General features: G+C 47.1%; 1 protein-coding gene across 6 annotated transcripts in view; it reads left to right on the top strand.

Moving 5' to 3' along the window:
* SLC1A2 (solute carrier family 1 member 2) overlaps positions 1 to 27,955 on the top strand; it is a 141,263-nt gene that overhangs the window by 55,471 nt on the left and 57,837 nt on the right. The window lies entirely within an intron of this gene.

Here is a 27,955-nt window from a genome sequence, read left to right as displayed (position 1 = left end):
AGCNAAGAAAATCTGTATTTGGAAATAAGAATGTTGGTTGGCTTGAGCATATTCTTCCAGAGAGAAGATGGGTTCAAGGTTTAGGGGGTCCAAGAATGGAACCTGAAGGCTCCTTCCATTGGTATTTTCTGGGCTTTGAACAGGGCGCCTTCAGTGCTTGGCAGGGGGTCACTGCCCCCCACCAAGGTCTGCATCCAGACCAGGCAGATGCCCCATTCCCAGCCAGATACCTTCCCAACCAGGCTTGCTGGGGCAGCTAAGGGTTTTGGAATAAATCACCAAAATGTTTGTCGCTTCAGCCAAGCGCCTCAAATTCAAAAGCTGGGATAAAATCTCACCCCAGTGCCCTTTTGCGGAAAGAGCCCCTGGTGGCTGGGCTTCAGGTCTGGCTCAAGTCAGGAGCCAGGATACAGCGTGAGACAGTCAGAGAGACCTGGGTCGGAATCCCCACTTTCAATTCATTAGCTCTGGGACCTTGGGCAAGTCTCACAACCTCAGCCCCTCTTTCCCTTCTCTCTTAATCCAGGGTAAACATTTGTACCTTCCGAGTTTTTGTAAGGATTAGAAGGGGTAAATAAAGTCTGTGACATGGCTAGCTCCATGCTGCCATCAGTGTGGGCGCTCGGTAAATGTTGGTACCATCTTCTCTCCACCCCCGCCCCCGTCCTGTGAGATAAAACAAAGTTGGAAAGAGGTTTCTGGTGTCTTGATCTGTGAGAAGGACCTGGAACATGAAGAGTTAATGAGTTACAGGCTCATGCAGACTTTTGGGGCCTGGGAGACTGTGAGCTGGTCCTCTTTTCGTTGATCATCAGTCGGCATTTCCTGAAAATCAGCAGTGAGCTTCCAATATTTCCCAGCAGGTCCCGGCAGATAGCTACTGAGTTTACACCACGTGAGGGTGCCCTGAATGAGCCCTTCGCCTGGTGAGCCCCTCAGGGCTTCCATTTCATAAACGAGAAAAGTCAAGGCTCAGAGATGTTAACAAATGCACCTCAAGTTTCTCAGCTGGTAAGGGGTAGAACTGGGGTTTATATCCAGGTCTTCCTGCTTCCAGAGCCCCTGTTCACAGCCATCCCAGCTACGGGACTTCTGCCCCTTCCTGGAAACCATCAGGACACAATGGACTAGAATGGCCCTTCGACCGAACCCAAGGACTGCGTGCTGCCCTCTCCCTCCCAGGCGGGCAGCAAGTAGGGAATCACGGAGGAACGTGCCGGAAATCCAAGCACCTGGGCCAGGCTGCTGTGACCTGCAGATGCCCCACGAGGAGTAGCAATTGGATACCTGCCTCTGACACGGGGAGACCAGGACTTTCTCAGGACTTTCCCAGGTAGATGCCTGGAGAGGAGGGCCCTGGGAGTCTGGAGAGGGACATTTTTCCCTCTTTATGTTCTCACCAAGGGACAGGAAGACGAGGTGGAGACGAGGTGCTGAGGCGTGGGAGACAGCTCTGCGGGGTTCACAGGAACAAACGATCCGAGTTACTGGTTTCCAAGCCCTGGGCAGCGGCTGGAGGAAGTCTGGGGTCTGTAGTTCACAGAAAGGATCCATGTTGCTAAGGACACCTGGAAAATTGCCCGTCGTTTCCTTTCATGTCGTGTTCCTGGTGGCCTGTAGGCTTTCGATTTCCTCTGCATCTTCGGTTTGTTTCTTCCTGACGCTCCCCTTCAGTGTGGCCTTGGCTTTTCATCTTCCTTTTCAGCTGTATGGTTCACACCTTAATTCAAGCTTCACACCTCACTACCTGGGTTCCTGCGATACTGCCCCCACCCCGTTCATGGCTCTGCCTGGAACCTCGCTCCCAGAGTCACCTCCCACCGTATTCCACCTGTTTCGGAAGCTTGCCTTTCCCATCTTGTCTCCGAGCTTTGTTCTCTATTTCCTCTGCCTGGCGTCTCCTCTCCGCTGTTCTCCCCCTGTGGGAAGTCTACCTACAGTCTCCAAACCCGGCGCACGGCCTTTCCCCTTGGGACTCTGTTTCAAACTGTCCGTCAACCTCTTTGTCGTCATAACTCCAGCAGCCCTGCTGTGTGTCTGCCGTGGCTCCCTGGGCAATTAATCACATGCTTCCTCTTATCTCCTCCTAGAACGTTATTTATCTCCCGGACCCTAACTTCTCACCTGTTTGCCTTCCTCTCCGTATATTGAGGCATTCTTTAAATGTAATGTTTCTCTCCAATTTACTGTGTCTTTGCTTCCTACGAGGCACCCTGCTGAGGGCTGGGTGGCAGCGAAGAGGAGCATTGGGTTTGCTCATCAATAACTACTTGAGAGGCGACCCTCAGAAACGAGTGTTCTCGCTGGCCCGACCCAGTTAAGACAGCTCCTTCGCCAACCCCGGGGGAGGCCAAGCCAGGCCTGCTTCTGCTGTTTGCATTCATGCCTCTCTTCTGGAAAAGCAGGTGCCTGCGGAATGCTTCCGTGTTGGCCAGGGCTCACAGCTGCTCCCGCCGTGGCTCTCTATGCCTCAGGGCCAGGATCCGCTGGCTGGGGTCGCAGTTCTTCCTCTGGTAACACTGTCCCGATGCTGTCCTTGGGCTGGGCACTTCCCTTGAGCACGAGGACCCAGCCCAATCCAGGTGGAGCCCAGACCTGTCACAGGGAGCCTGGGCTCGGGGGAGGGTCAGAATGGGAAGCTGGCTTCAGAGAAAGAGGCCCTTCCGGCCTTTTCTGCATTTCTAAACCTCACAGCATCTGGCTTCTCTGTCTTTAGTTTTCTTTTTTTTAATTTTAATTTTTATTTAATTCTTGTTCAAGTACAGTATTCTGTCTTACATTCCCAGCCCTGCCCCCACCTCAGTGCTCCCCACCTCCCTCCCATTTCCGCCCCCCACCTTAGTGATTGTCCATGTGTCCTTTATACTTGTTCATGTGAGTCCCTCCCCTTTTCCCCTATGATTCTCTCCCCTCTCCCCTCTGGAACCTGTCAGCCTGTTCCGTATTTGAGTGTCATTGGTCATATTTGGCTTGTTTGTTTGTTTTGTGGTTTAGATTCCTGTTAACGGTGATATCATATGGTATTTGTCTTTCACCACCTGGCTTATTTCGCTCAGCATAATGCTTTCCAGTTCCATCCATGATGTTGCAAAGGGTAGGAGCTCCTTCTTTCTTTCTGCAGCATAGAATTCCATTGTGTAAATGTACCATAGTCTTTAGTTTTCTTAGGAACCAATGAGTTAGGTCATTTCTTTAACAAACATGTGCTGAGCACAGTGGTCTGTTTTCCCAGTGCCCACCTAGCAGGGGCGACTCAGAGGTAAACAGGACAGTCTCTCCTCTCCATGGGCCTGGATCGAAGACACAAAGGAAATGCTAATTACTGAACACGAGGATGGCAAATGTGGCCACCTATGTGGCCCCGACACAATTTTGTGTCCATGGCAGATACTGCTAATCTATCTCAGAACTCACTCATTTCGAATCTGGATTCAGCTTCCGGACACTTCTCAACACGCTGCTCCAGGAAGAGGCTACTTCTGGATTCGGTTTTTCCCCTGACATGAGACCAGTCTGTAATCTGGTCTGGTCTTTAAGGCGGTCCAGAGGCCTCGCGTTGGGTGTTCAGGAGAGCCAGTGTGCAGAGCGGCCACAGCTGTCCAGGGCAGACCAGGGGACTCCTTTAGTGGGGTGTTCTGAAGGAACACAGCTGTGGGGAGCCCCTGAGACGGCCGCTTACGACACCTTCATGCCTCTCCTACTCGCCTGTGGCTCCTTTCTGTCTGAGTTACGGAGGGTTCTTTTCCTCCTCTTTCCCCAGAGGTAGCTATTTCTCATGATTCAACTCTTCTTGCGGTCTTTTTTCTTGCCCGTCCTCTCAGTTCAAGTAGTTAACGCTCAAACCTGTGACTGCAGACACGTCTTTTCCCAAAGTCTGACTTCCCGTGTCTGGCACTGGGCCACCTGTATGATCTGAGTCTGTCTGTCTCTCAGATCTTAGCAAGCTTCTCAGTCTCAGCTGAACCATCCCTTCACCTGGAAAGTCATTTCTGGCTTCACTGTTTCAGACGAGAGCCAAGGTGACAGGCTGAGGGTCTGACTATCTTATTCTTTCAGCCACTCAGCAAACAATTCCTGAGCACCTGCTGTGAATCTGCAGTGAAGACGAGAGGAACCCACCCTCACGGAGCCTAGAGTCTGGTTGCATTTCGGTTGTTCGTTAGTTGGCTTTTATGTCACGTCTCTGCTTGTGGTCAAGGGCTGGGTCCCAGTCACTGTGTCCACCCATGGTCCTGTGTAGCTACTAGATGCTCAACGCATTCTGAGTGGGCTGCTGTAGACACTGGTGAATACGTGGTCCTTAGGGAAGCTCACCAGAGGTCGGAGGGCCAGAAAAAGAAGGGCCAGCCTGTGGAGGCTGAGGGAGGGAGACATCTCTGCTCTACGCCAGACCCCGGGGCCGCAGGAGCTGGAGCCTCCGGTAGGGGGCAGTTGTAGTCGAAATGCGTGAAGAGCGTGAGTCTGCGTTTGAGTTCCAGCTCCTCAGCTTGCTGACCATGAGACCTGAGCAAGTTGTTCCATTTTTCTGTGCCTTGGTTTTCTCATCTGCGAAGTGGGCCTTAAAATAGTGCTACCCTTACACAGTGGTTGTGAGGTTTCAGGGAGAACACGAGTTCTTAAAGCACTTCAAACAGTGCTTGGTACAAACACTGGCTGTTCCTTAGACTTCCCTGACAACAGGATTTACAATGGTTGTCACTTGCTTTTACATATCTTTCTCTAAACAAAGTGCAGGTTATTTATATAATCTGAAAAAAACGTAGTATAAAACTATTTCTTATTTTTCTAAGAGACCAGGAGAGTCTGGTGGGTAATGGGGTCATAGTTAACCCTGCCCGCCCCTGTCCCTGGGCTCCCCACCCTGGGTATTTCTTGGTGCACGTGGTGCAGGAGGAGGGAGGGGGGTGTAAGCTTCAAGACCGCCCCTCCCTGTCCCAGCAGCCTCCCCGGATGGTGTCATGATTGGCACCCAGCCTGTCTCACAGTGTGATCGGGAAATGAACTCATCCGCTGCCCCTCTGCGGGGTGGACGCAATCATCACACAACACGGTAGCAGGCCCCAGGGCTGGGTTTCCTCGGGCCTCAGAGGAAGGAGGGAGGGCCAGGCTGCTTGCAAAAAGCAGGAGCCAAGTCCACGCGTTTTATGAAGTGTTTTATGGTGAAGCAGTAATTGGAACCCTGGTAGTTAGCAAGCATTATTGGGCGTGATGGTCTTAACACCACGAGTCCGGTGGGGACGGGGGTGAAGCAGGAGTGGCATGAGAAACAGGCACAGTGAGCATCAGGGAGTGGGTTGCTTGGATGCAGCACGCTGTTTACGTCAACGTATGTATTATTTTTTGAATTACTGTTATTAATTCTTTGGCTTTTGGAGCAGTCAGAACATAACTTGGAGACCCAAAGTATTCGTCAGTTACTCACTCTGGATCTGAAACAGAGCTGCTCAGCCGAGTGGAGCAGTTCAAGTCTCTGGCTGCCTCTGGAGACTCCAAATGCCTCCCACTCACAGCAGGGGTGGAACCTGGTCTGATCAGGGGCTCAGGTGTCCAGCAGACAGAGGGGCAGTGAGCAGCTTGGGCTGGGCTCTTCACTGCCCCAGGCCAATCTCTCGGGCCCCCAGACTGAGGGTAGGACCTCCCACCTTTTTTGAAATTCAGAACCAGCAGGTTTTCTAAAGAATGGACGTGGCTTCCTCAGGGTCTCTCCTGCACCCATGGTGGCCAGGGCTTGGTCTTTTGGAGCTGCCATGTCAAAGCCACAGTCTCAGGTGGCTGGGGTGGCGTCGAGGTTCTCGACCGAGGGCCCAGGATAAAGGGCTTCAGGACTCCTAAGTTGTAAGGGACACTTTTCTGTATGTACGTTTTCAGGGAGAGTCCCTTAGTCCCATGAAGCAAGAACTCACAGAATTTTGCCAGTGGGCAGAGTAGTGAGGAGGTCCTCTTCCCTGCCCCTAGAATTCTCCAGATTGCCTCTGCCTCAAGGCCCTTGAACTTGTGGTTCCCACTCTCAGAATGCTTTTCCCCTAGATCCCACATGGTCACCCCTACTTACTTTGTCACTGACTAAATGTCACTCTCTGGACTACCATGTATAAAATAATGCTCTCTAGCCCACTCACCATTGCATCACTTCATTGTTCTTTACAGTAATTACAATATTACATGACATTATTTGTTTACAACCGCCCGTAAGTATTTAAGCCTCCATCATGTCCATTGCTGAATCTGTCGAAGGTAAACAGTGCCAAGCCCAGCTTAGCAAATATCTACTGAATGGATGCGTGAATGAACAAATCAATAACCCTGATCACGTTTGGGTCTCAGATGTAAAAAAAAAATTAATGACAGAAACAAGGGTCTGAGTTCTGCGTGGAGCCACTTCTCAGGCGTGAACCTTGGGTCCCAGGTGTTTCACCTGCTGTGAAACGGTCACCTGGGCACTGCAGTAGATGCTTAGGCAGAAGTCTTCCAGGAATTCACAATGTTGGTGCGTCTGTCACGAAGGTCACCAGTCTTTCAAACATACCAGATCCATGTGTGCGTGTATGTGTGTGTAAAAATGGAGGCCTCGGGTCCTGGCGCACATATATTATTATCATTATTATCATTAACTGTTATTGTGTTGCTGCACGGATGATGGGCTGTCCTCATTTGAAGATGCCGTCCTGACACGACAGGACACACCGATGTGGGTTTTTGTGTCTTGTTTGAGGTTTTGCACAATGGGTCAGAGAGGGGCAGTAGCAGAAGCCTACTGGCACCCTGCGATTATTATCACGTCGAGAGAAGATGTCCCAGGGTTGTACCGCACCGACCAGGGCCAGCGTGGGCTGCTGTTCCCGATACCTGGACGCCGCTGTGAATGGGACACAGCTGCCTCTGTCTCTGGTCAAGGGGAAGAGATCCCGCATTCATCTCATTGTAAAGGAGAGAAGGAAGGGCGCCGCACTCTCCCAGGAGACACAGTCCCTCGGAGAGAAATTAACCCCGGTCCCTTCCACACAGGTTGTTTGCTTTGTTTCCTGAGTGTGAATCTCAGAGTCACCTCGGGCTGAGATTACGTTTTATCAGTCTCCGTGGTGGGTGAGCTCCAGAGTCACTTCAGCACACAGAGCTGAGGACCTCCCTGGCAACTTTTTAAATCAACAACAGCTTCTTTTAAAAATTAGTATTTTCCTGAACTAACAATATATACTATTCTCTTCCAAACTTTTAGATAGCTGACTCACCGTGCCTCAAACTATGATTTAATTATACAGCCTGATACTTGAATATGGCATTGTTTTAAAAGTCAAATCTACAAAAAAAAAAAACCAACAAAAATACAGGTGGGGCCAAAGTAGGTGTATAGCTGTGAGTATACAAAATAAATAATAATAATTGTTATTTTCCATACTCACACCTACTTTGGCCCCACCCTATATTTTATTTTATTTTATTTTTTAAAAGATTTTATTTATTTATCTTCAGAGGGGAAGTGGAGCAGAGAGGGAGAGAAATGTCAATGTAGGTTTGCCTCTCATGCGCCCCCCTGCTGGGAACTGACCTGCAACCCAGGCATGTGCCCTGACTGGGAATCGAACCGTGATACTCTGGTTCGCAGGCCCACGCTCAATCCACTGAGCTACACCAGCCAGGGCCCACCCTATATTTTAATAGCCCCCTTTCCTACTGGGCTAAGACCTTCCTTCATTCACCAAGTTAATCCCTGCAAATGGGTTTTTGCTTCTTCTTCCAGCATTTCTCTCCATGCGTAATAAATGTACAGGCACAGGTAGAATTTGTATAGATCTCTATCTTGGTCATTACTCCATGTCAGTCTATACAGTGATACATCATGCTTTTTAACAGGTGCATTCGTCTTTCACTGAGTCAGAATGTAGCAGATATTCAACCACCCCCTATTGATGAAATTGTGGTTACTCCTCAGGTTTGACTTTTACAAATGTTCCACAAAGAATACATATCCGTGCACACACACATTTCTTTGGGACAGATATTAAGAAAAATGTTGGGGGGTCAAAACATATTGTATACTTCTCATTTTGCTAGAAGCCACCCAAATCAACCCTCCCTCCACCCCTGCCTTACAATTTAGACTTCCACGTTAATTTTCCCATGTCCTTGCCAATCATAGACGTTATTATAACTGCAAAGAAAAGTTCTGCCAATCTGATGTGCCAAAATTGTTTTAATGTACTTTTCCCTGATTTCCAAGGCAATTGAGAACCTTTCTGTGTATGGCTGGTGATGCTTCGCGTGCCGCCGGTCTTTCTTTGACATGGGTTCAACATTTTCATTGCCAGGACCATTTTCAAACTGTCTCTCACCAGGACTGATAGGCAGCTGGTGGTTAAAACACTGAAATATTTTCATACTTGTTGGTAATGTGCCCCCACCCTAAGTGCCAATTCCCTTGCTCTACCCCCTGCCTCTCTGGTCCCTCACCCCTCCTCCCTGGGAGGCAGCCCTTAAGAGGTTAATTGCAGCCTTGCAGGTGACCTTCTAAGGCCTGGTCTCTTGCAGTCCCAGCCTCTATTCTGATTGTTTGGCACGCTGATGTACCATTAAAAAATACTTGGCAATCTCCTCCCCGACTCTCAACCAAATGTACTCGACTTGTGCTTTATGATGCTTAGCAGTTTCTGGCCTCTGAGAGATTCTCGCTAGTACCGCTGGTTTGCTTCTTGAACTGGTCCTTGTTTGGGGCGCTGATTTCTGGGGATTATGCTTGCATAATTTCCTCTGACCTTAGCCTGCGCAGCGTAATCCGAGAGGGCATGGTGGGGAATAAGGGGGCCCTTACGTAACTTGTTATGTAAGAGGGCAGCAATCTGAGTCTCCCTGCCGTGTCTGCGGAGTTTTCTCAGTCTTCAAGTTCATTTGGACAGAGGTTTGTGTTGTCATTCAGTCAACCGAATTCTTTACAAAGCAGTCCTAATTTCTGAAATAGCCACAGGGAAAGGGGAAACAAGAAAGGACAGCACGGCTGGTATGTGGCAGGTATGTGGCAGAAATGAGTGCATCCAGTATAATCTTCTCTACAATCCTCTCTCCCTGGGCAGAAAAGGAAACTGAGGATGTCACGACGAAAGTGAGGTGCTGGGGATCATGGAACAAGAGAAGGGGAGCCCTGGGCTCTACAGGAGACCCATGTTCTTCCCATTGAACACGTGTGTGTGTGTGTGTGTGTATCTGGGTCACGGGACGTGGACTGATGCAGAATCATATCCCATTCTTTTGAAGTCTTCAGTTTTGTTCACCGACTCATCTAAAGTCAACAGGGAGCTCAGACTTCTAGTGCCTTGGTGGTCAGGCTGAGAACAGCCAGGAAAACAAAACTCTGTCCTGGACCCGGCTGTGCCCAGATGGACTGGAGGCTTTGTGGCTCAGACTTTGGACTCTAATGCCATCCTCCTTGCTTTACCTTTGAGCTGGGGCAAACCCCCAAAGAGCAGTGTCCCTGCAACTTATTTACCTGGTAAGAGCTTCTTCTCTCTGCTCAGAGAAATGACACACGAGTAGAGCTCACGTGAGGGTAAGTTGTGAAATGGCCCATGGAACAAAGTTTCAGAGGAAAAAGTTGAACCAGGAAGGCCGAGGAAATGGGGTTCTGGTCATAAAGAGAAGAAACCGAGAGGGTTGTTGTGGACTATTTTGGTAATTCCCTCTTACAGTTAATTCTTACATCAAAACAGTAATACACACGTGGCAAACCATGCAAGCTGTGCTTGAGATTGTGCGATGGTCAGTGAGTCTCCCTCTCACCCGAGATGCCCCTTTGTTCATTCTCTCGTGACCCTTCCAGAAATATTATCCATAATCTTGGTAGATACACATATGTGTGTCGTTTTATACATCTATCAATCTATCTGTCTACCTAATCATCCATCCATCCATCCATCCATCCATCCATCCATCCATCCACCTATCCCTTCTTCCTTTCTCTTCAACTTATGCTTATTGTAGACCTGGGTGCTAGTTTCTGCTACTCGTTAGCTATGTGACATCGAACAGGCAAGTCTTAGTATGGAAAATAACTATGTCTGTTTCAAAGGATTGTTTTGTTGTTGTTGCAAGTGATAGAAACCTAACTTAGCTTGACTGAGACTGACAAGAGAATGTGCTGGCTTATTAGCTGAAGAGTCTAGAAGTAGCTTCAGGCATAGTTGGAGCCAGAGGCTAAAATCTTATCATCAGAACTCTTCCTTTCGCCATCTCTCCTTGTCTTCAAATACGGGCAGGTCATTTCCATGCAGGCTCTTGGCAGCTCTGAACTTGCGTCCTAGCAGCTCAGAAACCTCAGCAAAAAGTGACTCTCCTTGTCATTATTTCTGGCAAAATTCTGAGGTCTGAATCTCACCCTCCCACCCCTGAATATTTGTGACCAGATCAAAAAACATTGATTTGCCAGGCCTGAGATGGACAACGGGGTCAGCTGTACCAAACCACAGGGATGAGAGGGGAGGTGCCATGGGGGAGAGCCCAGAGGCTCCAATCAAAAGAGTGGTAAAGTGATACTAGGTAGGCAGGAGCAGCAGGTGTGCAGAGAAGGGGTCTGCAAGGCAGGTTTTTTTCCTTTTTCTGGTAGGGGGCCAGAAAACAACTTTAGTGTTTCTGCTGCAGCAACTCTGTCCTTGTAGTACAGCAGCAACTGCAGACAACAGGTAAATGATGGACCTGGCTGTGTTCTAATAAAACTTTATTTACAAAAACAGGCAGTGGGCTGGATTTGGCCCACAGCTGTAGTTTGCTGACCTCTGGTCTAAGAGGCAGAAAGCACAGGCAGAGCGCAGGATGTTCTTCGCACACCTGTTCCAGAGACCTCAACAATGACCTCTGGTACATTCAAAGTATTTAACAAATGCTGGCTATTATTACTATTATTATCTATGTTGTAAGTAGGGATAATAGCAATGATAACATGGATGATAAGTTTAACAACACTGATAGGATGAATGAGCTATAAGGAATTATGGGTAATAGTCAGCAATGTGTTCCCGGACTATTTCTATAGGGTTAGTAGAGCTCCCACCCCACATACGCATAGAGCTGGAACTGTAGAGACAGCCAATGCCAAGGCCTCATTATACAGATAAACCTTGGCCACATAAATAGAGTCAGACAATAAAGATTCATCGATTTTTTAAAAATTTTCACCAGAGGACTTTTTTTTCATTGCTTTAGAGAGAGAGGAAGGATGGGAAGAAAGAGAAACATCCATGTGAGAGAAGAGCACCTATAGGTTGCTTCCCATACGCACCCCAACAGCGGATCAAATCTGCAACCCAGGCGTGTGCCCTGACTGGGAATTGAACCTGCAACCTTTCAGTTACAGGACAATGCTCCAACCAACTGAGGCCCACTGCCCAGGGCAGGTTTTCTTTTTGACCCAAACTAGATTGTGTGGTGACTTACTATTGGTAAGATTCTTGGCATGTTCTTGCACCAGTGGAAAGACCTGATTCCGGACCACCCTGAATCGAGTTTCATGACTTGAGAACTCCCGGCTTCTGGGATGACGCACACATCTGTTTTACGGGAGGATTACCAAACACCTCTGGCTACATTTGAAAACAATGAATAAAATGAATAGTTACTCATTGCCTTACTAACTGCCCTCTTTGTCACTGTTGCTGTTGGCTTTGCAAGCCGCCAGCCATCGAAACAGCTAGTTTTCAGTTTGGCTGCACGCCAGTGAAAGGATGCCCTCAAACTCCCCATCATCGTGGCCACGGAGAAGCCGGTGACCACTTTTGTCTACACTCAGTGGGTCAGCACCACGGGCCAAATTCTTCAGGACTGGCAAAACCCTCCTGGGTTTTGGTTAGCCAATAGCCTGCAATGATCCAAGAGGTAAATATTGGAAACCACAGCTTCTTAACTTTTATTGATTTCCCCCAAATTATTTTATTACGTAGGGTCCATAAAAATATTTAATGAATCAAAAACAAGCCATAGAACCCTCTGGTCCCAAGCACTATAGAGAACTCGGTAAACAGAATGGAACATTTGGGACTTCATTTACCATTCCTCTAAGGCAAGAATTAGCTAACTTTCCTTTTGTGTAGGGTCAGATGGTAAATATTTTAGGCTTTAAGGCCATCTGGTAGGCCATGATTTATTTGCTGACCCCTGCTCTAAGCTCTCATTAGTTAGAAAGCGCAGACCAAAGGGTGGAGTGTTTGGACTGGCTGCTCAGTTACTTGATGTAGTCTTTAACCCTTGGGCTTCAGAGTTGGACACGCAGGCTTGGCTCTGTGGTTCTGCTGCTTCCTGGCTGCGTTTAGGTTTATTAGTCCCTTCAGTTTCCTTGTCTACAAAGTGGGGATAATAATAGTCCCTCTTATAGACACTGTACAGCTGCTATGCTCTCGGAATGATAGCAGTATAATCGGTAGTTATTGATAATCTCAAGCCCAGTGGTTAAAAGAAACTATTCGATAGTGTCCAGTTAAGCACTGACCTATCTTGCCACTGACAAAGGGAGCTAGGTGGGGAGTGCCGAGAAAAACCGTCTTTTAAAAATTTCTATCATTTATTGAGAATGCCTGTTATGGAACTATTAACACCAACTTCTCAACAAGGGAAACTGCAGAATCTAGCGTAGTTCTTATTTTCTTACAAAAATGCTATATAACTGACATACACCATTATGCTAATTTTAGGTGTGCAACCCAAGGATTTGATATTTGTATACCTTGCAAGATGATCAGCATAGTAAGTCTAGCCAACAGTCACCACCTTGCATAGTTACAAAATTTTTCCCTGTAATTAGAACTTTCAAGGTCTACTCTCTTAGCATCCTTCAAATATGCAATACAGCGTTGTTAACTATAGTCACCGCGCCACACATTAACACAAGTCCCCATGACCTGTTTATAACCCCCTTCACCCATTTCCCCTGCCTTCCACCTCCTGCCTCTGCAGGAAGCCATCAATCTGTTCTGTTCTCTTTAGTTACTTGTTTATTTTTGGATTCCCCGTATAAATGAGGTTTCATAGTATTTGTTTTACTTACCATCATGCCCTCAACATTCATTTGTATTGTTGCAAATAGCAGGACTTCTTTTTACCTGGCTGAATAATATTCCATTGTGTATGTGTGTGTATCACATTTTCTTTATCCATTCATTCTTTAATGGAAACCTAGGTTGTTTCCATTTCTCGGCTAGAACATGGGGATGCATGTGTCTCATCAAGGTAGTGGTTTCAGTTTCCTCAGATAAATACACAGAAATGGAATTGCTGGATCATATGGTAGTTTTATTTTTTACTTTTTGAGGAATACCATACTGTTTTCCATAGTGGCTGCACCAATTTACATCCCCACCAACACTGGTCATTACTTACCTTTTTGATAATAGCTATTCTAACAGCTGTAGGGTGATTCCTCATTGTGGTTTTGATTTCCATTTCAAATTTTTGTGTACCTGTTGGATAGCTGTGTGTTTCCTTTGGAAAAAAATATCTATTCAGAGCTTTGGTTTTTATTTAGATATTTTTTTTGCTATTGAGTTCTTTATGTATTTTGGATATTAACCCCTCATCAGACATAACTTGTAAATATTTTTCTATTTTCAGTAAGTTGCCTATTCATTTTCTTTGATGCTTTTATTTTCTGTGCAGAGGCTATTTATTTTGCTGTAGTCCCACTTTATTTCTGTTTTTGTTGCTTTTTCTTTTGGTGTCAGGTTTTAAAAACCATCACAAACACTTATATCAAGGAGCTTACTTGTTTCCTTCCAGGAGTTTTATAGTATCAGGTCTTATGTTCAAGCCCTTAATACATTTTGAGTTAATGTTTGCAGTTGGTATAAGGTAATGGTCCGATTTCATTCTTTTGCATGTGGCTGTCCAGTTTTCCCAGCACTGTGTGTTGAAGACACACAGTGTCTTTTCTTGTTGTATATTCATTCTCCTTTTCTTGTTGTATATTCTTGCCTCCCTTGATAGAGTGATTGACCATATAGATGTGGCTTTACTTCTGGGCTCTCTATTCTGTTCTATTGATCTTTGTATCTGCTTTTATGACAATGCCATACTGTTTTGATTACTATAGCTTTGCAATGTAGTTTGACCAAGTAACCTTTTTTCATCATTATCTTCTACAGGGAACAATCTGAGTCCAGATCATATTTGCTTTGCATCATTGCTAAGACCCTAATGCTAAATCATGACAGACCATCTTCCTTTCTCCAAAAAAAAAGAGGTCTCACATTCTTCAATGAAAAATCTCAAATGAAAAATTATTCTCTGAACATTTTCTTCAGCCATAGAGCTAAGCCAGATGATCTGTCTCAGGTCAAGATTGTCAACATGGGCTGAGATCAACAGGTGAGGAGTGACTGTAGGCCATCGGAGCTCTTGGGCCTCAGCTGATGAGTTCCCTCTGACTTCACCCTGCTGCCCTTGACTTTGCAACTCCTGTTGCTATGGCTGAAGTTGGAAAGAATCTGGCCAAAAGCCACCTATATGCTCAATCTCCTAGGGGAATCCAGCTTTTAATAACTAAGTTTTACAAATATTCCTGAAGAACTATGAGCTAAGAGGTTGAGGTTGGCCACGTCTATGATGCAGTCACTAAAAAAACATCTAAGGCTTATATATTTTCACATTGATTTCCCAGGCTCTTGCAGCCTCCGTATTGTGGTGAGAAACAATTGGGCTTTTGATAGAGACAGACTGGGTGTGATTCTCACCTCTGCCCTTTCCTAGTTATTTTACAACAGACGAATTACTTAATCACGTTTCTTCATCTGTAAAATGACTAATAATCACTCCTCACATTGTATAAAATATGTGTTAAGAGATGCTGCGAGAAACTGCTGACCAGCCTGACTATACAGGCTGGGGTCCAAATGACCGCCTCTGCACGCCCCCGCCCCCACTGCAGACTTGTGAAAAAGAAAAGGCTGAAGTCATTCTCCACATTCGGCGTTTGCTGAGTCACTACTCTAGGGAGTTCTACCCCTGGGGTTACTGATAACAAGGAGCTGTGCGGAGAAGACCGGGAAAACCCTGCTCCTCCCTCTGTCCTCGGCTAGCAGGTCCCTGACTGATCCTTAAGCACTGCCTCTACCTGCTGTCAAGGAAGGCGAGCTCCCAGATCAGTCACTTTCTTGTTTTCACACTCCCTCCACCCCTGCCCCCGGGGAAACTTTGCTCAAAGTTGTGAATTATGTGGCATCTTTAGTAACAACGTGATTCACTCTGTTAAACCTTACTATACCTACTTTGTGGCCTGGTAAATAGATATTATTCTTGTTTGGGGATTTCATTTAGGCACACAGGGAAAGTGCCATCTGTACAATAGATATTATTCTTGTTTGGGGATTTCATTTAGGCACACAGGGAAAGCGCCATCTGTACAATGTTGCCACTGAGTGGGACAGGGCTGCGAACTCAAAGGAGCCGGCAGGTGTGTAAACAAAACCAGATGGTAGTTCACTCTCCTTTTAATACTTCTTTCAGGAAAACAGCAGCGCAAGCAGGATGGCGAGTGATAGTTGACACTTGGTCTCTGTGTCAGTGAGCAATAGGGATTGGAGGGGACTATGGCAGACTGGAAAAACCCTGTCTGTCTAAAGAACAATCACTTCTCAGTTTTAGCTGATTGTTGCCACTAAAGGAATCAAGATCTGAAGATAGCTAGATTTTCCAGCACTTTAAGAGGCTGGAGAAATATGGATTTTAACATAAAATCTGTTAGTTTTTAAATGTTAGAGAATTCCATTTTTTAAAACTCTCTGTGTTCCCCCTTGAGTTTATAAGCACCTACATAAACTGAGAGAGTGAGTTGGTGGGGGAAAATGGTCATGGGACTAACACCTCAAAAACTGTGTATTACATTTATTCCAACACTCCCCGAGACGAAAAGCTGGCTCACTTCACTCAAGTTTTATCATGTTCCTTAGACAAGAAAGTGGAAAAACACTTTTAGTAGTTCTCAATAACAAGGTTGAAACAGAGAACCTCGATGCTTCATTAAGGAAACTTTAAATGATTGGCAACTTACTGGAATTTTCTACTGCAAATTAAAAGCGGTTTTAGAATTAATTCCCGACTTTTTATCATTCATATTGTTAGAGCTATTGGTTGTTGAACTTTGCAATAAAGGGCTCTGCCTATAGGGGGCGAGTGGATTCTATGACTAATCTGTAATTTCTGGTGTAACTCAGAAGGAAAAGATCACTTTTTCTGGGTGGCGCAGAGCAGACTTCTGTGGGGGTCCAGGGTAAGCTGCGTAGGGATGGGGAAGAGACCCGTGCCAAGGAGCGTGCCCGTGGCACAACAGCTGGGCAGCCGTTGGATAATCCACCAGGCCTGTGTTTTGCTCCATGGGCTGAGGAAGTTGCAAGTAAGAAACTGTAGGGAGTGGAAAGCAGAGGAACAAAGATGCTTACGGTGACATCTTATCCCGGGTTTGCTGGGTGCTGTGTGATGTCAGACCTCTTTCTCGTCTCCCGATTCCATATAATGATGAGTTCTTTGTAATGGACTGTGGAATTGAATCTGCTCTCAAGGAAGAGATGGTGGGCTGGGTGGACCTGAATGGGGGACTAAGGTAGACAGGGAGGGGGTGAGTAGGGGGAGGAGGAAAAATGGCTCCTGCTAAAAAACTCAAAGCCCTAAGGATGCCCCTGGAGTCCAGGGAACTCATTTCAAGTGACACTGTAGATTTTTATGTAACCCTTATTGCTGCATTTTGTCCTATCATTTAATTTGATCTACTGGTTTTTACTCAACACCTATTAGGTGCCTGGCATTGTGCCTGTCATTATATAGCAGATTCATGTAAAGACAGGACGTGGTCTTTGTTTTGATGTCATGATTTGAGAACCAACCAGACCACTCCCTGACCCAGGAAGAAACAATGATGAAAGATTTTATAGGTTGGGCAAGACTGAGCCTTTTTTCCCAAGCCTCTGGGAGGAGGGAGGGGGGTTTGCCTCAGTGGCTGTGGAGTAAAGTGGGGTTGATGGTCAGGGGGCCGACCTCGGCAGACCACTCCCAGGGGTGTGAAGGACAGGTGGCGCTGGAATGACCTCAGGACGTGCATGAAAATCGAGTGATAACTGTGTGTGGTAATTAGGGGCCCTGGGTGGTTTTTTTTGGCGAGGTCGTCAGATGTTCGTTTCCCCTTCTGGCCAGCTTCCAGGGTAAGGAGTTGGTACATCCTTTCCTCCCGCTTTGTTAGGATCCTCTCCATACCCACACCCCGAGCAGGAACCTGTCACCCAGCGCCTGAGCTGGGCAGGCTCCTGCCACTTGCTGCCTAAGGCGCCTCCCAGACCCTGCAGACTTGGGTCCCCCTAGTGCCTGTAAATCATGTCTCTCGACAGAGTCTTACGGAACACGTGCTGGGTCCAGGGGTAGATTCGGGCCCTTCCCTCACAGTCTAAAGTCTAGGGGGGCAGACATTCAGACATTAAGAAAACAGTATGAGTGTGATGAAATGTGAGCAGCAGCTCCAGAGGCGTGAAGGTAGGTTGGAGGCTCAAGAAAGGGTTTTTCAAAAAGCCACGTCAAAGACTCAATTAAGATTTCAGGTTCTAATATAAGGAGTCGTACAGTCCTTGAACGCGATGAGCTGCAAATGGCTATTAAAAGGGGGGGAAATGGGTAATGCAAGAGGATGTAGTCCACTGTGGATCTAGGCTTGCCTGAGAGGAAGGGCTTTCGAAGAGTCAGAGTCGCCCAATGGCAAGATGGTAAGTTGTGTGAAGTCACAAGCGCCGTTTCACTGCGCTGTTCAGGCATTGCCCGGACGTGAGCACACGTGCTGACCACAAAAGAGGCCCCAGGTGCTTTTTAAAAAGTCCGGAGGGACAAGCCCCACCCAGATGTACCAAATAGAGATATACGGGGATGGGCCTTGGAGACGTGTATTTGTTTTAACAGACTTCATTTTTTTAGAGCAGTTTTAGGTTCACAGGAAAGCTGAGATCTTCATATACATCCCACCCCCACACATGCACAACCTCCCTGCCATCAACATCCCCCAGCACATTTGCTGCAGCTGATGAACCTACACTGACATGTGACTCTCACCCAGAGTCCATTGTATACATTGGGGTCCACTCTTGGCGTTGCACAGTCCACAGGTTTGGGCAAATGTCTAATGACTTGTATCCAACACTGTAGTATCATTCAGAGTTCTTTTACTTCCTAAAACTCCTCTGTACTCAGCCTATGCATCCCTCTCTCACCTCTGATTTCTGTTTTTACTGTCTCCATAGTTTTGCTTTTTCCAGAATGTCATGTAGTTGGAAGCACACAGTATATATATCCTTTTCAAATTGGCTTCTTTCACTTAGTAATAGCAATGTCCTTTCGTGGCTTGATAGCTCATTTCTTTTTAGTGCTGAGTAATATTTCATTGTGTAGGTGTACCACAGTTTATTTATCCAGTCACCTACCCAGGACATCTCAGTCACTTCCAGGTTTGGGGTACTGTGAGGAAAGCTGCTATGAACATTTGGATGTAGGTTTTGTGTGGACCTAAGTTTTGAAGACCTGTAATTATAACAAGTGATCCAGAGAAAAATTTGGGCTCTCTGGTCCAGACAGTCATTTGTCCATGGTTGAGGGGGGGCCTGGAAGCCTCTCGGGGCCTGAGATCCTAGGATTCTTGACGACTGGTTGTAGCTCTTGCACCAGGCTCTGGTTCGGACTAGGCGTTAGCTTAGCTTTCTTGTCTCTGGACTTTTCTCCCCAAAGCAAAATCACTCTTTCGGCCAGATGTTCCAGTCAATGTTTGCTTTTAGCACCAAGTTACCTAATGTCAGAGAGCACCTTTTTTGGAAGTTGCTCTTTCTCTAGTCAGAGAGTGTGGGCTGACCTGTTGTTGCAAGTTCTTCCTGGGTTCAAATCCAGACTCTACCACCTGCAAACTGTGATATTGGGCAAATAGTTTAGCAACTTAATGCTTCAGGTTCCCCTTCAGTAGAAGATGCTAATAATAGTATTTCCCTCGTGAAGTTATTGTGAGAGTTAAATGAGCTTGTGCATCTAAAATACATAGAAAAGTGTCTTGTACGTGTAAGCTCTGGGTAAATGCTAGCTGCTCTCATCACGGTTTTCATCATCATTTGTATCCTTACCATTACTGAGGACCAGACATCTGAGTCCCTCTGAGGTGAGGAGTCCTTCCAGGTGAAGACCTGGAGTTAGAGTGAACCTGGGTGGCTGTTGTACATCAGCTTGTGTGGGCTGAGTCTGTGGGAACGGGATGGGTCCTGCGCCCTCTGGCTGTCTGGGGGGAGGAGTCAGGTAAGTGTACGCCACCCTCCAAGATGGGGCCTCTGAGGCCAGGGAGGCAGGAGCGCGGATTGTCTGAGTCAGGCAACGGGTGATGGCTTCCCAGAGCTCTCTTCGCCTTCTCCCTCACCTAGCAGCCCACTCCTCTCTCTCTCTTCCTTCTCCAGAAGCTGGCACTGCCTATCTTAAAAGTCACTAGTGACGTAGTGGAGGTGGACGTTTTCAATGTGTCTGTTGCTGTGCAAACACCCCTAAGAAGGATGTACCCTAAGAACTCTGGGCCCCAAGGCAGGGGACAGACAGGGTTAGTGCTGGCTGTGGAACCCCCTGACTGGAGCCCCAGCTCTCTGCCCCTTCTCCGCTTCATGAGCTCGGGCAAGTTCGAGACTCTCCCGGAGCCTCGGTCTCTTCATTTCTGAGATGGACCTATTTTGTCGCGGGGACAAAATCAGTTAATGGGTGTGAATGGAAAGTTATTATTTACGTACTCGTTAATACGTTAAACTGATGGAATGATGGTTATTGGCTATCATTTAAAAGATCAACGCAAGGAGAAGAGCCCGCAGGGACTCTTCTTGTGGGAGACAAACGAGGAAACGTGTGAGAATGGTTTGCAGGTGCAGGCGCGGGGGAAGAGAAGGAAGACGAAGAGGACAGACTCCCGCTTTGCAGACACGTCACTGTCTTGTAACCTGGGCGGCCCCAAAGCCTCACTGTTCCGTTTCCTCGGAAGGCCACTCTTACGCATTCCCAAAGTATAAGTGGTTTTTTGGACAAAATTAGCACCTATTCTTGTGCTGGCAAATCGTTAATATGGGAATCAGCCACTGGAAGGCCGAAGCTGAATAAGTTGTATATATTTACTTCTAACCCCAAATTTAGTTTGCCAGTTTATTTCAAATGCTTTATTCAAGCCTAACGTGTGTAGAGAAAAGCGCACAACTTCTAAGTGGCCAGCTCGGTTAATTTTCACAAATTGTACACATGCGAAACTTGCACCCAGATTAAAAACAAAAAGAAAATTGCTAGCTTTCAAGCAACGCTGTTGAGGTCAGAGAGTTTTAAACACAGTTGACTTGGGAACTGACTGGGCAATAGCGTGGAGTTGGCAAAGTTTATGTCCAGTGTCCTGACTTCCCCTCCTTTTTGGGGGAGAGGCTTTTGGGTGCAGTTCTGGCCAGGACCCATGACAGGGGATTCCCCCCAGCAGGTCCTGTTCTTAGGGAGACGTCTGAGAGGCTCTTCAACACTGATGTCAGTCACGGGGTTGCTTTCCCCTGGGTATCTGGCTTCACTCTGGGGCCCCTGCTGGGATGCAAAGAAACAGGTCCCTCAGGATATTTCATGCCCCTTGGAGCCAGGAGTGGGGGGCTTCGGAAATCCTGAAACATCACCCCTCAAAAGCATAGCGTGGCCTTTTGAATGCCAGCCCTGGGAAATCGCGCCATTTGCGTGGTCATGGTGCTGACTTATCTTCTTGCTTGGAACAGACCCGGGACGGGGGTTGGGGGGTCGGGGGTCGGTGCAAGGCTGGCTGCTTAGTCTAAAGGAGAGAAAAGGCACACAGTCAGTGTGCTCTTCTCAGGAAGGGAAAAGCAATTGTAAGGTGTGACCAAAATGCCCAGAAAGTCCCAGCTGTGGTGCACCTTGCCCAGCCTCTGCAGGTGCCTAAAGGCGCTGCAGCTAATTAACATACTTAGTCCATATCCCAGCCACTCTCCTGTCCCGGAGACTGATGGGGAAGGCTCCGTTTGGGAAGCTTCAGGAGCCAGAGAAAGAACCTCCCAGACCTGAGGTCAAATCCAGAGTTCTGTTAATCAGGAGAGCACCTCAAAATCAGAATCCCATCGAGTCCTGGACGGACAGTGAGTGTTCATGCTGCTTGGCAGAAGGACCCCATTTCGGAGGATCCAAATTTAGAGAGGTTGATCTTGGCATTTGGGTATTTCCCCTGAAGGCCTCGTTAGCTGAGCCCAGACTGGGTCATGGCTGCGGCTTCCCCTGAGCGCCCGGGCCACCATGCCCTGGGCATGGCTGGATCAAAGCCAGGAGGAAGGAACGGTCAGTTTTGTGTGGCGCCGACCTGCGCCTTCCTGCCACCCACTGGTTTCCCTAATGCAGCTGTTTGTGCTTTTGCTCTTGTTTCTGCTCCTTTTCAGACTTTCTAGTCTTTCAGAATAATGTTCTGAAAAGACTGAGTGTCACATAGAAACCGTGACTATAACATGCTTTTTAAAAAGTCTATTTCTTACTTATTCATTTAGTCATTCAACATACAATAGTCGAGCATCTATCTTATGCAAGAAACCATGGCGGATGTGGGGGAGACAGAGTCAAATAAGTTGAGACCTTGCCCTCAAAGAGTTTATATTCTAGTGGAGAGAAAAGACAAGTACAAAAATACCTTGAGAGAGGTAAGCACAGGTGTGCATGAGCAAGCTACAAGAGGAACATCGGAGAAAAAGTAAACTTGGGACTCCACGAAGACTTCCCAACAGAAGTTGTGTTTGAATGGGGTTTTGAAGAAGAAACAAGAAATTAGTCTAAGAAACGGGGTTGGAGGGGGAGCGGGGAGGATGCTTCAGCTGGAGGACGCAGTTCGCTTCAAGGCGAGCGGGAACGTGGCCGGGTTCCCTGCGGCTCACAGGCAGGGTGCGTGCCAAAGGAGTCTCCCTTGGTTTATTGTAGTTGTGTGGGAATTTCAAACACAGAACCAGAGGTGGGTAGAAATGACTTCAGAATCAACACGCCTGGGGGGACTGGGCTGCCCAGTGTGAGCCTTGGCCGTGGCATAATCCTTATTTTCAGTAGAGGTCCCCAGTTTGGGATGATCAAACGCCCCACCTGAGTCTTGCACCCAGGCCTGAAGTTTCACTTTTCCTTGGCCTCTTCTCACTTCTGCTTTGGTGGCAAGCCTTTCTGGAAATGAGCAGATCCGCTGGGTCAAGGCCAGCTCAGGCCTCTACCCTGGGGAGGATTCTACAAATGTTCAGAGGTGTTATCCTTAAGGCTGTACTCCTCGTGTTCTGTGAGCGGTTCTCTAGTCATTCCACGGGGTTGAAGCATACAACATTGGGACCTTCCAGGTCCCTGGCCTCTTGGACTCTTCTGGGACTTTCTTTTAGTAAAAAGCACAAACATCCTTGGTTTCCAAAGTGGGTTTCAAAAACTCAGCAGTAAATAAACTGTCTTAACGCTGTCTGGCACTGTTTCGGCCATTTAAGACAAGGAAAGGAAACTAAAATTGAGTGTCAGTTAGATTACTGTCGGTGCTTTTGTAAGTGTTATATTTAAGCTCTGTAATGACCTGGTGAGTTGGGTATTATTGTCCAAGAGAGCAAACAAACACCTTGTCCCAGCCACGGTGGGAACGCAAGGATTTTAACCAAGAATCCAGTGGCCATGCAGCCCTGTCATTGTAGTCCACGAAGTTGTCTCCTGACGCTGCTGATCAGTGCTGGCGTTTTCACACCGTGCTCTTTAGCTGGACCATCTAGTACTCAGAAAGACTCTACAGAAGAGGTGTGTCACTTGTGAAGTCTGGAGTTCCCTGGCAGAACCTCTCTCACATGTGTTCTTGTGGCCAAGAAATAGCCACGGTGACTAAAAATGAACAGAAGAAGGGACTAGAGGAAACATGAAGATTGTGAACCTCTAGGTGTCCTTCATAGGGTCTGTGAGATACAACAGTGTCAGAGAGAGATTCTGACTTCTTGGTCAATGGACGTTCTTGACACTAACCAGGTCTTACAGGCTCTAGTGAGGGCTGGGGAACTGGGGGGCTGTTGGAAATGCCCAGCTGTCTCAGAATTCCAGTCCCCTTCACCGCAACAGTGGCATTCTCTAGGGAGCTGGGAAACCCCACACGTGGGGCCATCACAGCTGTAACCTCGGCTTCCTGGTGCCCAGTGCTCAGAGCTGACACCGGTGGTGTTTCCAGCATTCTTTTCCAAACGTACCAAATACCTTCGGGAAAAGTCCCTTCAACAAACACCAGTTTCGTTCTCAAGGATCTGACCCACTAGGGCAATTTCTGGGACAAACTGTCTCTTGTTTCCTCCCCGAGTTCTTGGACTTGGGCAGCAGAAGGCCAGAGGGGTGATGCCCGTTGCAGATCTCGAATCCAGTTGCTTTTAGGTTCCCCAGGGAATGTTCTTGTTACTACCTCTCTGAACCAGCGAAGGAGGAATAAAGACTTTGGTGCCAGAAAAGGGGATGCTGCAGTGTGGGGGCAGGGACTCTGAATCCACCCCCATATCTACTGAGCCTATTATTAGGGGCTCTTGGCAGAGCGAGGAATATCAGATGCTAATAAAAAGCAGGTTCTGAGAATAGTTTAAAACTTAGCACCAGCCCCATTATCTGTTCCTTATTGAGTCAGAATTTAAAAAAAAGTTTCCAGCTTGTCGTGGGGGCAGGACTCATGGATTTGTATGAGAAAGAATGGGGCAGCGAGTGCAAAATTAACAGCTGTTTTAATAATTTAATGGAGAAGTTATGGCTGAAGGAAATTATAGGCTCATTGTGTGAGCTTCTAATTATCCGACAGCTGTCTCATCACATGGCCTCGCTTTGCTGGGCAGTGGAGAGAGATCTGGCGGCATCAGCCTACAGAAACTTCCACTATTAAGGAATTGCTTTGCTAAATTTTCCACTCAGAAGGTGCTCCAGTAGAACTAGACATGGCCTGCAGTGTTGGAAAGCACTGGGCTCGGTGTATTTGGTATCACCAAGCCACACCTGGGCCTTTCCGTTCCCTAGCGTTCAGGTCTATCTGCAAAGCCACAGATGGTAGGGAGGTAGTATTCATAAAGGGCAAATGTGCTCACTTGAAATAATTACTGTGTTTATCCAGTGCGCTTACCCAGACCAGCTCCTGCCCTTTCTGCTCATTGCCAGGGAAGGAGACTGCAGGCTGCTGTGACCTCAGACCTCCGCCAGTGTCTAACTCTCTTCTCCCTGGGACTGTTTTTGTTTCACTGGGAGCTGGGAGAGTCGTCAAAAACCTATGATATTCAGGCTGGGAATAGGGCCTAGCGTTACTAAATTGTCCTTTCTTTGAATCAGCACCATGCTAAAAACCAACACATGGACACCAGGAGTTACATCTGGTGGGAGCTTCAGGCTCTAATTTGGGTATGCAGATTTCCAAACTGTGTGTATTCCATTTATTTGCAAAGCTCTGGACATGTTACACAATTAATTTCGGAGACCTCTCATCCCTTTCGGGTTTCTGTTTAAATGCCTCCTTACCACAGATGCCTTCCCTGGTCTCCTGAAGGAAAAGTTCCTCTGCCTTCTTCCCACATGTCCCCCTCCTCCTAACACCCATCTCCACTTGAAATATATTTACCCATTTATTTGTTCTTCCACTAAGACATTCACTGCACGAGAGCAAGGGTGTTGTCTGTCTTGTTGATCTGCCCTCTCATCAGCTCCTGGAACAGCATGGGGCCTGCAATACGTGCCCAGTAGAAATTTGTGGAACAAAGGCAAGAAGGCAAGGGGTCTTGCCAAAGTGGTATGTTCCAGTCGACCACAGAAGGGCCTCGTTCCCAGGAGAAAGCAAGATGCCCTTTATGGCTGCTTTCCAATTCTTCATTTCTTTGAACAAACATTTGTCAAGCACTTGGTACCGGGTGTTAAGGATCACAGACCTGCACCCCAGGGTGCACAGCTGGTGGGGGATGTACACATTTACACTTCATCCACCCTTTAGGATCTAACGCTGGAATCAGCTCCTCTTGGAAGCCTTTCTAGAACACTCTTCCTATTCCCCAAATGTAGGTCAGGCACCATTCTTACCATCTCCTGTGTTAACCCAGACAGCACTTTTCCGTTGCCCGTACGTCAAGCAGACAAGTAAGGTACAATACAATTTCTGTTTCCCCTTGTAAGTCCTGAAAAGCGAGGGTTACACCTTCCTCGTTGCCCAGTATAGTGTCTGACACGGGGTCTCAGTACGTACCGGTTATCCTTGTCATCGCCGTTGTTGCTCTGTGCGCTCGGCAACCAGCACTTCCCTAGCTGTCTGTGCCTGTAATCACATTTCCGAAACTGTACCTGTCCTGAAGATGATGAGGCTTAGAGGCATCTCTATATTATGTTATGTAATATTATGTAACATTATAGTCTATACTATCCCCAGTTCAAACTCTTAGGGTCCTGGGCCTACGGGGGTTACTTAAACTGGCACAGAATCTTTACAAAGAGTTCTCAGGAGCCTCCCTGTGTCCCCAGACGCACGCTGAAGCCTTGACACGCTTTAAAAATTATTTTCTGTGTGCAGATGTTAGGAACTCCTATGGGCCTGGAGCATTTCTTTAATTCCAAGAGGGCAAGTTACAGGAATTGTCTCAATAAATACTTGTGGGTTCATAGCGTTTTGATGTTGCCACTTTGATGTGGCTGTTTTGATTCAGGGCTTCAGGGACATTTTGTCAGGGCTTAAAAAACACACCATGAAACGCGTTTTGTGCCACTTGGAACCGAGCGCAACAGGCATCCAACATGTTGCTGGGTCGGGTGTGTACGTTAACCTAGCATTTGTGTGTTTTCCCTTTGACGTGACTGTTTTGGTGCCTGGCGCTCCCATTACATCATGTGGCTCTTGCCAGAATGTTTGCTTTAAATGCTTGTTAGTCTCACTTAAAAACCAACCATGTGCCTGATTCTAATTTCAATGGCAGGAGGGATTCAATGGAAACAGAAGGCGGGGGTGACCCTCTGAGGGGTTTCCCAGAGCTTTGCCAAGGGCTGGCTGGCTGATGGAATACGATCACCATTTCAAACACATGTGACCCCTGCTCTCTGTTGCCAGTTTTCCGGTTGAGAGCTTCAGCATGCTGGCTAGAGTCATGTTTAAAGATATAAAAAGATCCAATGCAAACATAAAAATGCGGTCTATCCGTGTTGAAAAGATTGTTTTGATCATGGCCCTGTGCTCTCTTGGAACAAGGACTTTTATGTCTGTTTCACTCGGGGACGAGAGGATGTGGGAGTCACTGCTTGGGGATCAGAAAGGACCTCATCTGCTGGCTCTGAGCCGCCCTGTCCGATTTTCTTTTTCAGATGGTCTGAGTGATCATTAGCACACGCATGTGCTAGGCGGTCAGAGGTTGCCTGGAAACTAACAAAATGAGTAGAAAATTAGGCCATTGAGGGGGTGGACACAAAGAAAGCTTATAATTTTGACTAGCAATCTCCTCTGGGTATTTTACCTGACCACGCGACATTATTCCCAATTTTATTGCATTTTTGTAGCAAGTATATTAAACAGCCTGTTATGAAAAAGTAAGTGTGCAGCTGTATTTGGGTCCCTGGACTTAGTTCTGAACCTGGATGCTGAGCGTGCTGTCTAATTGGAATGGTGGTGCACCTGGGTAGATCCCTGAGTTCAATGTCACCCTTGTCATGAACTTGACAAGTATGGTGTGTCTCTTCTTCATAGTCTCTCTGGAGAAAGGAGCTACCTATGTCAGCTGCCATGCCAGGCCTCTACCATATGTGGTCGTGTTTAATTTCCACAGGGCTGGCATTGAGTCTTGTGCTTCTACATACCACCCAGCTGGCAAAGGATGGGGCCAGGACCTGACACCCAAGTTCTCTGACTGCAAACCCAAATGCTATTTCCATTCTAACCAGCGATGGCAAACCACAGGTCTGCAGATTGGTGTTAGTTCTGAAGGACATTTTCTCCAGTCTGTGGTGAGATTATCTGAGTGAGGCTAGTACCCTCTATTTTACAAGGCACTGTGATTTATTAAGAGATCGTGGCCTGCCTTTCTAGGTGTTCAAGACTATCTTTTTCTTTTATCAGATGATGGTGATTCCAAAGGGCAGCTAACAGAAGTGTTCTAAGTTGTCAGAGTAAAAATTTGGCCTCTCTATGTCAATTCTCAAGCTTAAATTTGAAATCTTACTGGCTTGGGAAATGACAAAGCTCAAAAAAAGAGCAAGTATGCTTCGTACCCTGGCCAAGGCTCCGTTGCAGACTCTCGCACCATTTTGGACCCCATGGGTTCATCTGGGAAAGGGCCTGGCTGCATCCGGGATGGAGGTGATCTCATGCCTCCTAAGACCCTACTTCTCTGATGCTGAGTTACACTGGCTCTTGGGCACTCAGCAGAGCCCTGATAATGCAAGCGATCTTTTGAAAGCCACAAAGGATTAAATTTTTTTTAAAAAATGGATAAACTATCTTTTCTGAAGGAAAGACAAAACTTGGAGTACCAGCACTTATGACTTTCCTGTGTCCAGATTGGGGAAGGCTTGATTGAGCTTAGAGGCATTTTAATTTAGTATGACTTAGGCTGTGACCTTAGTTATTCAAAGTCACCCTTTTGCAGCTTTTACAGAAGGAAAGAGCTCAGGTTTTGGGTTTGGTCTCCGTTTCTTTTAGCCTGTGACCCCGGGCAAGTTTCTTTCTGTCTAAAGGGATGCGGATACTCACCTATGAGAGTTAAGGGGTAAACAACCCTTGGACAAACCCGCCCTCTTCCTGCAGTCTTTCCTTTCTTTACTGTGACGATCCAAGATCCCGGGGACCAAAGCATCTGGTACGTAGATATTCGCTGTGTCCTTGTGTCCTGCTCATGGGTGAACCAGAATTCAGGATAACCTGAATGCTTTTTTTGGTTTTGATTTTTTTGCCAGTGTTTCCAGATTCCCAGCTGTGCGTGGGGGAAGCCAG

Source organism: Sturnira hondurensis, unplaced genomic scaffold, assembly GCF_014824575.4.
Source record: "Sturnira hondurensis isolate 20B ecotype Veracruz unplaced genomic scaffold, ASM1482457v3 Scaffold0002638, whole genome shotgun sequence".
Classification (NCBI taxonomy): Eukaryota; Metazoa; Chordata; class Mammalia; order Chiroptera; family Phyllostomidae; genus Sturnira; species Sturnira hondurensis.
This window is presented reverse-complemented; position numbering and strand designations above follow the sequence as displayed.